This window comes from Phymastichus coffea, unplaced genomic scaffold (genome assembly GCF_024137745.1).
Source record: "Phymastichus coffea isolate CEN01 unplaced genomic scaffold, Cenicafe_Pcof_1.1 PCOF00002, whole genome shotgun sequence".
In the NCBI taxonomy this organism is placed as follows: Eukaryota; Metazoa; Arthropoda; class Insecta; order Hymenoptera; family Eulophidae; genus Phymastichus; species Phymastichus coffea.
Window position 1 is genome coordinate 14,302,151 of NW_026706813.1, and position 12,297 is coordinate 14,314,447.

The window sequence follows — 12,297 nt, forward strand, 5'->3', positions numbered from 1 at the left end:
GTTACGGGTTACAGTGTAGCAGGGTAACCAGCTCGAGGGTCGATGAAATACGGGTGTAGAAATTCGTGCTTAGAACATGTCAAGGAAACCAGGTAACCATGTCGAGGAATAAGGAAATTGGTGTTAAGAGTTTGGGGTTACAGCGTGGTAGGGTAACCAGCTCGAGGGTTAAGAAAATTGGGGTGTAGGAGTTACAGATTTTAGCGTGGCATGTTAACCAGTTCGAGGGTTAGGGAAATTGGGGTATAGGAGTTAAGGGTTTTAGCGTGGGAGGGTAACCAGCTCGAGTATTGATGACATTCCGGTGTACAAATTCGTGCTTAGAACATGTCAAGGAAACCAGCTCAAGGATTAAGGAAATTGGTGTTTAGAGTTTGGGGTTAGAGCGTGGCAGGGTAACCAGCTCGAGGATTAAGGAAATTGGTGTTAAGAGTTTGGGGTTACAGCGTGGCAGAGTGACCAGCTCGAGGGTTGATGAAATTCGGGTGTAGAAGTTACGGGGTTTAGCGTGGCAGGGCAACCAGATCGAGGATCGATGATATTCGGGTGTAGGAGTTGGGGTTAGAGCGTGGCATGGTAATCAGCCAAAGGGTTAAGGAAATTGCATTAAGAGTTTGGGGTTACAGCGTGGCAGGGTATCGAGCTCGAGGGTTGATGTTATTGGGGTTAAGCGTTCGGTTACAGCGTGGCAGGGTAACCAGCTTGAGGGTTAGGGAAATTTGGGTTAATCATTTGGGGGTGACAACGTGGCAGGGTAACCAGCTCGAGGAGTCATGAAATTCGGGTGTAGGAGTTCTGGTGAGAGCGTGGCACGGTAACCAGATGAAGGTTGGATGAAATTCGGGTGTAGAAGTTCCAGATAAGAACATGGCGGGGTAATCAGCTCGAGGGTTTTGGTAATTGGGGTTAAGAATTTGATGTTACAGCGTGGTAGGGTAACCAGTTTAAGTGTTGATGAAATTAGGGTGTAGAATTTACGGGTTACAGCGTGGCAGGTTAACCAGCACGAGGGTTGATGGAATTCGGGTGTAGAAGTTATGGATTTTAGTTCGGCAGGATAACCAGCTAGAAGATGGATGAAATTCGGGTTTAGGAGTTGTGGTTAGAGCGTGGCAGGGTAACCACCTCTAGAGTTAAGGAAATTGGATTAAATGTTTGGGGTTACAGCGTGGCAGGGTAACCAATTCGAGGAGTCATGAAATTCGGGTGTAGAAATTCGTGCTGAGAGCGTAACAGGGTATCCGGCTCGAGAGTTGATGAAATTCGGGTGTAGTGGTTCGGGGTTAGAGAGTGGTAGGGTAAATAGCTGGAGAGTTGATGAAATTCGGGTGTAGAAGTTCCAGATTAGAACATGGCAGGGTAACAAGCTCAAGGGTTAAGGAAATTGGAGTTAAGAGTTTGGGGTTACAACGTGGCAGGCTAATCAGCTCGAGATGTGATGCAATTCAGGTGTAGGAGTTCGGTATTAGAACGTTGCAGGGTAACCAGCTCGAGGGTTAAGGAAATTGGGTTGTAGGAGTTACGGGTTACAGCGTGGCAGGTTAACCAGCTCGAAGATAGATGAAATTCGAATTTAAGAGTTCCGGGTTAGAGCGTGGCAGGGTAACCACCTCGGGGGTTGATGAAATTGGGGTGTAGGAGTTACGGGTTACATCGTGGCAGGGTAACCAGGTCGAGGATTGATGAAATTCGGGTTTAGAAATTCCTGATTAGAGATTATTATTGATGGTATTCGGGTGTAGAAGTTCGGTATTAGAGCGTGGCAGGGTAACCAGATCGTGGGTTAAGGAAATTGTTGTTGAGAATTTGGGGTTATAGCGTGACAGGTTACCAGCTCGAGAGTTACGGAAATTGGGGTTCAGAGTTTGGGATTGCAGTGTGGTTGTGTAACCAGCTCGAGGATTGAAGTAATTCGGGTGTAGGAGTTCGGTATGAGAGCGTGGCAGGGTAACCAGATCGTGGGTTAAGGAAATTGTTGTTAAGAATTTGGGGTTACAGCGTGGCAGGGTAATCAGTTCGATTTTTGGTGAAATTAGGGTTAAGAGCTTGGGATTACAGCGTTGCAGGTTACCAGCTCGAGAATTAAGGAAATTGGTGTTAACAGTTCGTGGTGAGAGCCTGGCATGGTAACCAGCTCGAGGGTTGATAAAATTGGGTTCTAGGCGTTCGGGGTAGATCGTGGCAGGGTAACCAGCTCTAGGGTTAAGGAAATTCGGGTGTAGGAGTTCGGGGATACAGCGTGGCTGGGTAATCAGCTCGAGGGTCGATGGTATTGGGGTGTAGACGTTACGGGTTTTAGCGTGGCTGTGTAACCAGCTCGAGGAAGGAAGAAATTCGGGTGTAGGAGTTTGGTATTAGAGCGTTGCAGGGTAACCAGATCGTGGGTTAAGGAAATTGTTGTTAAGAATTTGAGGTTACAGCGTGGCAGGGTAACCAGTTCGAGGAGTCATGAAATTCTGGTGTAGAAATTCGTGCTGAGAGTGTAGCAGGGTGACTAGCTCGAGAGTTGATGAAATTCGGGTGTAGTAGTTCGGGGTTAGAGAGTAGTAGGCTAAATAGCTGGAGAGTTGATGAAATTCGGGTGTAGATGTTCCAGATTAGAACATGGCAGGGTAACAAGCTCAAGGGTTAAGGAAATTGGGGTTAAGAGTTTGAGGTTACAACCTGGCAGGCTAATCAGCTCGAGATGTGATGCAATTCAGGTGTAGGAGTTCGGGATTAGAACGTGGCAGGGTAACCAGCTCTCGGGTTAAGGAAATTGGGTTGTAGGAGTTACGGGTTACAGCGTGGCAGGTTAACCAGCTCGAAGATAGATGAAATTCGATTTTAAGAGTTCGGGGTTAGAGCGTGGCAGGGTAACCACCTCGGGGGTTGATGAAATTCGGGTTTAGATATTCGTGATTAGAGATTATTATTGATGGTATTCGGGTGTAGAAGTTCGGTATTAAAACATGGCAGGCTAATCAGATGGTGGGTAAAGGAAATTGGGGTTCAGAGTTTGGGATTGCAGTATGGTTGTGTAACCAGCTCGAGGATTGAAGAAATTCGGGTGTAGGAGTTCGGTATTAGAGTGTGGCAGGGTAACCAGATCGTGGGTTAAGGAAATTGTTGTTAAGAATTTGGGGTTACAGCGTGGCAGGGTAACCAGTTCGAGGAGTCATGAAATTCGGGTGTAGAAATTCGTGCTGAGAGCGTAGCAGGGTAACCAGCTCGAGAGTTGATGAATTTCGGGTGTAGTAGTTCGGGGTTAGAGAGTGGTAGGGTAACCAGATCGTGGGTTAAGGAAATTGTTGTTAAAAATTTGGGGTTATAGCGTGACAGGTTACCAGCTCGAGAGTTAAGGAAATTGGGGTTCAGAGTTTGGTATTGCATTTTGGCTGTGTAACCAGCTCGAGGTTTGAAGAAATTCGGGTGTAGGAGTTCGGTATTAGAGCGTGGCAGGGTAACCAGATGAAGGTTGGATGAAATTCGGGTGTAGAAGTTCCAGATAAGAACATGGCGGGGTAATCAGCTCGAGGGTTTTGGTAATTGGGGTTAAGAATTTGATGTTACAGCGTGGTAGGGTAACCAGTTTGAGTGTTGATGAAATTAGGGTGTAGAATTTACGGGTTACAGCGTGGCAGGTTAACCAGCACGAGGGTTGATGGAATTCGGGTGTAGAAGTTATGGATTTTAGTTCGGCAGGATAACCAGCTAGAAGATGGATGAAATTCGGGTGTAGGAGTTGTGGTTAGAGCGTGGCAGGGTAACCACCTCTAGAGTTAAGGAAATTGTTGTTAAGAATTTGGGGTTACAGCGTGGCAGGGTAACCAGTTCGAGGAGTCATGAAATTCTGGTGTAGAAATTCGTGCTGAGAGTGTAGCAGGGTGACTAGCTCGAGAGTTGATGAAATTCGGGTGTAGTAGTTCGGGGTTAGAGAGTAGTAGGCTAAATAGCTGGAGAGTTGATGAAATTCGGGTGTAGAAGTTCCAGATTAGAACATGGCTGGGTAATCAGCTCAAGGGTCGATGGTATTGGGGTGTAGAAGTTACGGGTTTTAGCGTGGCAGGCTAATCAGCTCGAGATGTGATGCAATTCAGGTGTAGGAGTTCGGGATTAGAACGTGGCAGGGTAACCAGCTCGAAGATAGATGAAATTCGATTTTAAGAGTTCGGGGTTAGAGCGTGGCAGGATAACCACCTCGGGGGTTGATGAAATTCGGGTTTAGATATTCGTGATTAGAGATTATTATTGATGGTATTCGGGTGTAGAAGTTCGGTATTAGAACATGGCAGGCTAATCAGATCGTGGGTTAAGGAAATTGGGTTGTAGGAGTTACGGGTTACAGCGTGGCAGGTTAACCAGCTCGAAGATAGATGAAATTCGATTTTAAGAGTTCGGGGTTAGAGCGTGGCAGGGTAACCAGATGAAGGTTGGATGAAATTCGGGTGTAGAAGTTCCAGATAAGAACATGGCGGGGTAATCAGCTCGAGGGTTTTGGTAATTGGGGTTAAGAATTTGATGTTACAGCGTGGTAGGGTAACCAGTTTGAGTGTTGATGAAATTAGGGTGTAGAATTTACGGGTTACAGCGTGGCAGGTTAACCAGCACGAGGGTTGATGGAATTCGGGTGTAGAAGTTATGGATTTTAGTTCGGCAGGATAACCAGCTAGAAGATGGATGAAATTCGGGTGTAGGAGTTGTGGTTAGAGCGTGGCAGGGTAACCACCTCTAGAGTTAAGGAAATTGTTGTTAAGAATTTGGGGTTACAGCGTGGCAGGGTAACCAGTTCGAGGAGTCATGAAATTCGGGTGTAGAAATTCGTTCTGAGAGCGTAGCAGGGTAACCAGCTCGAGAGTTGATGAATTTCGGGTGTAGTAGATTGGGGTTAGAGAGTGGTAGGGTAACCAGATCGTGGGTTAAGGAAATTGTTGTTAAAAATTTGGGGTTATATCGTGACAGGTTACCAGCTCGAGAGTTAAGGAAATTGGGGTTCAGAGTTTGGTATTGCATTTTGGCTGTGTAACCAGCTCGAGGTTTGAAGAAATTCGGGTGTAGGAGTTCGGTATTAGAGCGTGGCAGGGTAACCAGATCGTGGGTTAAGGAAATTGTTGTTAAGAATTTGGGGTTACAGCGTGGCACGGTAACCAGCTCGAGAATTAAGGAATTTGGTGTTAACAGTTCGTGGTGAGAGCCTGGCATGGTAACCAGCTCGAGGGTTAAGGAAATTCGGGTGTAGGAGTTCTGGGATACAGCGTGGCTGGGTAATCAGCTCAAGGGTCGATGGTATTGGGGTGTAGAAGTTACGGGTTTTAGCGTGGCAGGGTAATCAGCTCGAAGATTGATGAAATTCGGGTGTAGGAGTTCGGGGTTAGAGCGTGGCAGGCTAACCACCTCGGGGGTTGATGAAATTGGGGTGTAGTAGTTACGGGTAAAACCGTGGCAGGGTAACTAGCTCGAGGGTTGATGAAATACTGGTGTAGTAGTTCGGTATTAGAGTGTGGCAGGATAATCAACTTGGGAGTTAAGGAAATTAGGGTTGAGAGTTTGGGGTTCCTGGGTAGCAGGGTCACTATCTCCAGGGTAGATGAAATTGGGGTGTAGGAGTTACGGGTCATAGCGTGGCAGGGTAACTAGCTCGAGATTTAAGGAAATTGGGTTCGGGGTGGTAGGGGATCAGGGTAACAAATGAATGCTCTTGTTACTCTCGAATTAAGAGGTAGCAGCCCCTGGTGACAGATACTGTCTACTTTTGTCTTCGATTTTAAACGGAATTTCATAAACTTAATTTCTTCTGAAAAAATTTTGCAAGAAAATATTTGAGAACATATCTTTTCTTTCAGGCGACTTAGGGGGTCGGGTTGCAACCCCTGTAGACGAAATCCATGGATTTAGCTAAAATATTTTAAATGAATTTTTTAGAGTTTGTTTTGTTGAAAACTGTGCATAAAATACAAAAATTTCGCTATGAAATGGTGTTGAGGTGTAAATTTCGGGGGTAGCTTTCACCCTCTAAATACTTTATTCGGCAGAACAAAGGTATACATGTGTTTGGCTTTTTTGAGCGTCTTAGAACATGAAATAACCCGCCTAATCTGCGATTAACAACTGCTTATATTGTATTAATAATATTAAGGGGTAGTTCACCCTCGAAATAATAGATAATTGGATAACCCTGGAACACGTTAATTTTGTTTTATTATTTTCTACCAGAATATCATTTTTTAAATTTTTTTAACATAAATTTTTGATTTTGTAAGGTAAAAATACATTTAAAAATACAGTTTTTCCTCGATATAACGTAGGGGTTGCAACCCCCGGGAACCAAATTGATGTGTGTCTGTTACTTTTTATATAATTATCTTGTGTTTTTTTGTTTCATAAAAACATATTCATTACAACTAAAGATATTGTTATAGAACTGCTTTTGGGGCTGTTTTTTGGGGGTGGGTTTCATCCCTTAGATATCTTTTTCCGTCGATAAAAAAAAATACCGGTCTTTTATTTTTTTACGAACTATAAAATATCTCAATTGCAGAAAAATCGGAGACGGACTGTTAGGGTGTTTCCCTAGTTAGAAACTGTAACGGGGTGACTTCTCCGTTTTTATTCTGATAATTCGTTCGACACGCAATCGTACCGACAAGCGCTCGGTGATATCGAAATTTTCAAATTCGTTAATCGGAGAGCAGGAGGGGATGGGAGTCAGTCAACCAACTTACTACTAGCAAGAAGTGATAACATTGAAATTATAATTTGAATCACATGCAAGTTAGTTTATTTACCGATACTTTACAATATACTTGGCCCGCGTGTTTATGTTTACGTAGCGCGCGCGACAATAACATGCAGTGCCAGAGCGTTCGCAGCTCTTTGTTCCCAGAGTTAGCACATGCACGCTGCCTATTCTTACAGAGTACGAAGGATTATTAGCTCCGCGCAGTCATATAAAAAGTCGCGATACTAAGCTGGCCAGCTTACCTTATTATCGGTGGCACTATTAGAAGGGAGGAGAAGACAAGAGAAGATGTCAGTCTTTTGAATGAGGTGTCTTGCACTCTCGGTTTCGCCCTCGATGGTGAAACCTTTCACCCACACACTCTCGCACTCTCGCAACAGTGACGACAAAAGTACAGCTTTCGATTGATGTCTGTTTAATTCAGCTGGCTCGCTTCAGCACTCGGAAACTCGGGAAAACTCTAGTTGTTGTTAACTGCCGCTGGATGCTCAGATTGCTAGTCCTCGACTGGTTCTTTTATATTCGCGCGCGTTCCATGCCGTCTCATACCGAGTTCCGTTTTTCTATTTTCCCGAACCAGTAAGTGCTGCCCTCGCAGGTAGCCGCATGATTGAGACGGTAGCGCTAACAAGACGTTCACCGTCACAAAACATAGGATTGACTTTAAACTGTCGGAAACGTGATAAGGAGATGTCAATTTACTATACTAAAAATCCTCAAGTTAATTGACGGAATAAGAAATTGTTCTTCAGTCTTCAGTTAAAGGGATCCTTATTTGCACTAGATGGCATTTGGTATACAAAAATAAGACAACTTGATAACAGCATTTTTTCTCAATTTTTAAGTTCAAAACTTTCTTATAATATTAATTCACCTTAAATTTTTCTTTGTTTATTTTCAGATGGTCTGATTGATAAAATAGTAAATCAAACAAATTTTTATAGACTTCAATCACGTAAATCTTATCAAAAAATAAATAGAAATGAAATACGCAGGGCAAAGAAGCCTGGCGTGCGACACGTTCGGTCATTTGGGATGACCTAGCTGGACACTCGATGGGAGCGAGACGTTGGCGGGTCGCCCAAGGCTGCAAGCTGCCGTTGCATCATTTCTAGGTGCTTTTGGGCCCGACGTTTCTCCGCTTGAAAGCGTTGTCACTCCTCCTCGCGTCGTTGACGATCCTCGCGTTCCCTCCGCCATTCGGAGATCATCTCCTGGCTGTAGGCTCTAAGGCCTCCTGTAGCTTGGTCGCGTAGGTTCCTGCGATGGCGATACCGCGGGACCCATGGCGTTTGATGAAGGCGAGTCCGTCTCGGTATGCCTTCTCTTTCTCTTTTTCTGCAGCTAATCACGCCTTTCTGCAGGCGGTGAAGTGAGCCTAGAGGGTCTTCCACTCCTCTTCGAGAGTGGGTGGCTCTTTCATCGTAAGGGTCGGATCCGTTTTGACCTTAAGACTCGTAGCGACGTCGCGTTCTTCGGGACCGGAATTGATGCTGCTGGTAGAGCTGGGGTCGCCGTAGCCGTGCTGACGCAGGATTGCCTCTAAGCGCTCTCCGGCCGCCAGGGCGGAACGGGGAGCCATGTTGGTGCGCTTTGGGCTGCGGTTTGGCGAGTTCTCGTCTTTACGGTCCTCGTCCTCTTCTGGCCGACGCGACCTGCGCAGCCTCCTCTGGGGGAAAACCAGTGTGGTCTCGCGATGCGAAATTTTTTTAGAAATTATTCATTTACATTATGTTAATGGAGTTGTTCAACGCTAAAAAACTGATATTTTATAGAGAAAAAGTTGAGCTTTCAGATGGTGTATCGCATAATATGGGTAGCCGTGGGAAATTTTAAGCTATTACCGAAAATGTTGCTAAAAATCGATGTCGTGGTCCACCGACGGCTTACATTACCTCGTGTATAATATTTTTTTCTGGACATTTTAAGGCCTCAAATTTGGTAAACGGATGCTTGAGATGCTAATAAATAATGTGACAATCAAAAAATGTGTATTTTCAAAAATTCGTAGTTGACTTTTATCAACCGAAGTTACGTTTTTCATAATTTTTGAGGTTATAATTTTTTTTTAGGAATACCACGTATGTATTGAATTTTAACTAAAACTATAAGAAACTAGAGTCTTCGAGGAACATCTCTGATGTTTTTACATTGATTGGTTAATAACTGCCGAAATAACAGCGATTTAAATCCCAGGAGTATTTTTTTAATGTGCGAAAACAAAGTTGAGAGTCGGTTGAGAACTGCCATGGTGCTGGAGCCTCCTTAGGGGCGCAGCCGAAGCCGCATAACCAATATAATACGCTTAAATAATATATTGTGGATGGTACCTTCATGATGAACCAGAAACTATAATATTTATATTCGGACCCCGAAAATGTATAAAATGTTCATGAAAACCCTTATAAATTATTTCTCTAAACTATTTCAGAAATATTGTTATGTCCGTGCACTCAGAAATATTGCGGAAAAAATTGCTGCAATGTTTCTTGTGAGTTTGCTTTAATTCATCAGATAATATTGCAGCAGCCAAAATATGCGGACATAGTATTGTTGATTGTATTACTAATAATTATAGTAATTATCGTCATCATAGCAATAAAAAGCAATTACTAGACAGTATTAATATTTTAATTGAACTAGATATGATTAACCTTAAATATTGAAATTTATTTCTGGACTTGTATACTTTGTCATGATAATTTATTTATTTCAGTATTCTAAATTTATGTGGGTGATAATAAGTTATACCTATAGTTATATGATGAAGAATTAGTTTTTTCCGCCACAGAAAATACTCCATTTAAAGAGGATTTGAAAGAACGCATAACTGAAATAATAAAAGAATATCCAGAATCTTATGCGATGCTTGTGCGCAGAAATGGAGCTTTTATTTGGGGTCATACTTGGCAACAAGCAAAAACAATGTAATTAATCTATCATTAGAAATTTAATTCCATGTCTGCGCACAAGCATCGCATAAGATTCTGGATATTCTTTTATGCGTTCTTTTAAATCCTCTTTAAATGGAGTATTTTCTGTGGCGGAAAAAACTAATTCTTCATCATATAACTGTAGGTATAACTTATTATCACCCACATAAATTTAGAATTCTGAAAAAAAAAATTATCATCACAAAGTATACAAGTCCAGAGATAAATTTCAATATTTAATGTTAATCGTATCTAGTCCGATTAGAATATTAGTGCTGTCTAATAATTGCTTTTTATTGCTATGATGGTGATAATTACTATAATTATTAGTAACACAATCAAAAAATCATCCATGGTAGACGAGTACGGCGTTCATTCGATGAAATTGGTTTTGAAATTTGGAAACGCGGATTGGAACAGAGTCGGTTAATTCATGGTGAGATAGTTCCTAAGGACCCCGGGAAGCAATTTTTCCAGCGGCAACGCTGTACTGAGCGCATTATTCCGAAATAATAAACACAAATCTTACAAATTACACGATAAAAGCATTGTATTTGTTATGGAGATTATAATTTACATTGCAAGTTGTATTGCATTATGTAATACATAATTAGCTAATCACAGTTTTATGGAATCTCACGTTTAACTTACCTCCATTTCCTTTACGAAACGACGGAACTAGAGAGTTGCTTTAGATTATTCAAAAATACTCGCGCGGTGGTTATTTTTTTTATTATCGTTTAAGATTCAAAGCCGAATATATATATATATATATATATATATATATACAGTGCCGGTCAGCCACTTTTACCCCCCCACGGGCAAAATCAGTCTAACTTCAAAGTTTTATATCTCTGGTAGAAATTAACGTACAGAGACGAGCGTGAGTGCGTTTGAAAGGTCTTTCGGAGAGCTTTTAAATGATATGACTCACAGTTGCCATCGATTTTTTTTTTAAATTTTGCAACAATTATGCAAAATTGAAAATTCTGAAATTTTTTTATTATTTTTGACAATTAGCCAATTTTGGAAAAAAAATCGTACGAAAATTTGAAGTACACCATTTTTTAGCTATTACCAAGCCCTATATGAATCACTCATCAAAAATTTATTTTCGTCAAATATGACGCGCGCACGGGTATTTTTTCCTGGAAGTGACAGTTTTTTTCAACATTTTTTATCTCCGTCAAATTGTAACAATCGAAAAAAATTTTATAGGAGAAAAAATGTTTGTTTTTTCACGTAGAATACTGCAATAATTTTTTTTTTGGTTTTTCGAAAAATTTTTTTTTTCGGTTTTTTTCAATTTTTTTTTTCACAGTCGGTACGCTAAAAAGATGAGAAACACAAAAAAAAATTTTTTTCCACCCATTCAATAATACTACATAACAAGAATCGTAAATTACATAAAAAAAAAAATCTTTTTTTTTTCGACCTTGAAAAATAATTTAAACCGAAAAAAAAATTTTTCGAAAAACCAAAAAAAAAATTATTGCAGTATTCTACGTGAAAAAACAAACATTTTTCTCCTATAAATTTTTTTCGATTGTTACAATTTGACGGAGATAAAAAATGTTGAAAAAAACTGTCACTTCCAGGAAAAAATGCCCGTGCGCGCGTCATATTTGACGAAAATAAATTTTTGATGAGTGATTCATATAGGGCTTGGTAATAGCTAAAAAATGGTGTACTTCAAATTTTCGTACGATTTTTTTTCCAAAATTGGCTAATTGTCAAAAATAATAAAAAAATTTCAGAATTTTCAATTTTGCATAATTGTTGCAAAATTTAAAAAAACAATCGATGGCAACTGTGAGTCATATCATTTGAAAGCTCTCCGAAAGACCTTTCAAACGCACCCACGCGCGTCTCTGTACGTTAATTTCTACCAGAGATATAAAACTTTGAAGTTAGACTGATTTTGCCCGTGGGGGGGTAAAAGTGGCTGACCGGCACTGTATATATATATATATATATATATATGGAATGAATATCTTAAAATTAGAAAAAAATCTTAAAAAAACATCTCCAAGGAAGCGTACCGTCAGAGCAGCTAGCAGCGTTTTTTTTAATTTTTACGTTTGGCGGTTTACTAAAAAAAGAAACTAAAAAAGTTCGTGAAGGTTAATTTTTTAGTGGATATACCTCCTTGATTTTTTCAGTTCTTAAAAAAATTAAGGGGGCCAAATGGAGTTTTTGATGAAAAAAATCGATTATTTTTTATTGACTTTTCTTTTAGAAAATTTCATGTAGAATAAAATGCCGTTGTCCGTTTTAAAAAATATTAATCCGTTGATAATTTATATACTATATTTCAAAACAGTCTTTACGTGACTTTTCAAAAATCAACAATTTACAAGTTTCTCTGCATTCAAATATTTTTCGTGCCAACTGAAATCGGTTATAGTGAAAATTTATTTGCAAATATATATTATATATTATATAATTCTATATAATATAAATATATATTGCATAATTACATATTATACAATTATATATTATATAATTTTTCCATAAATTTATCAACCAAAATAATTAGTATGTTAAAAGAGCATCTGTTTAAGTGTCAAGCTAATCGTGTTGGTTGTGCTAGTAAAATGGGATTTATGGCATCTTGGAAATACTTGAGGTATTATTTGCGAAGGG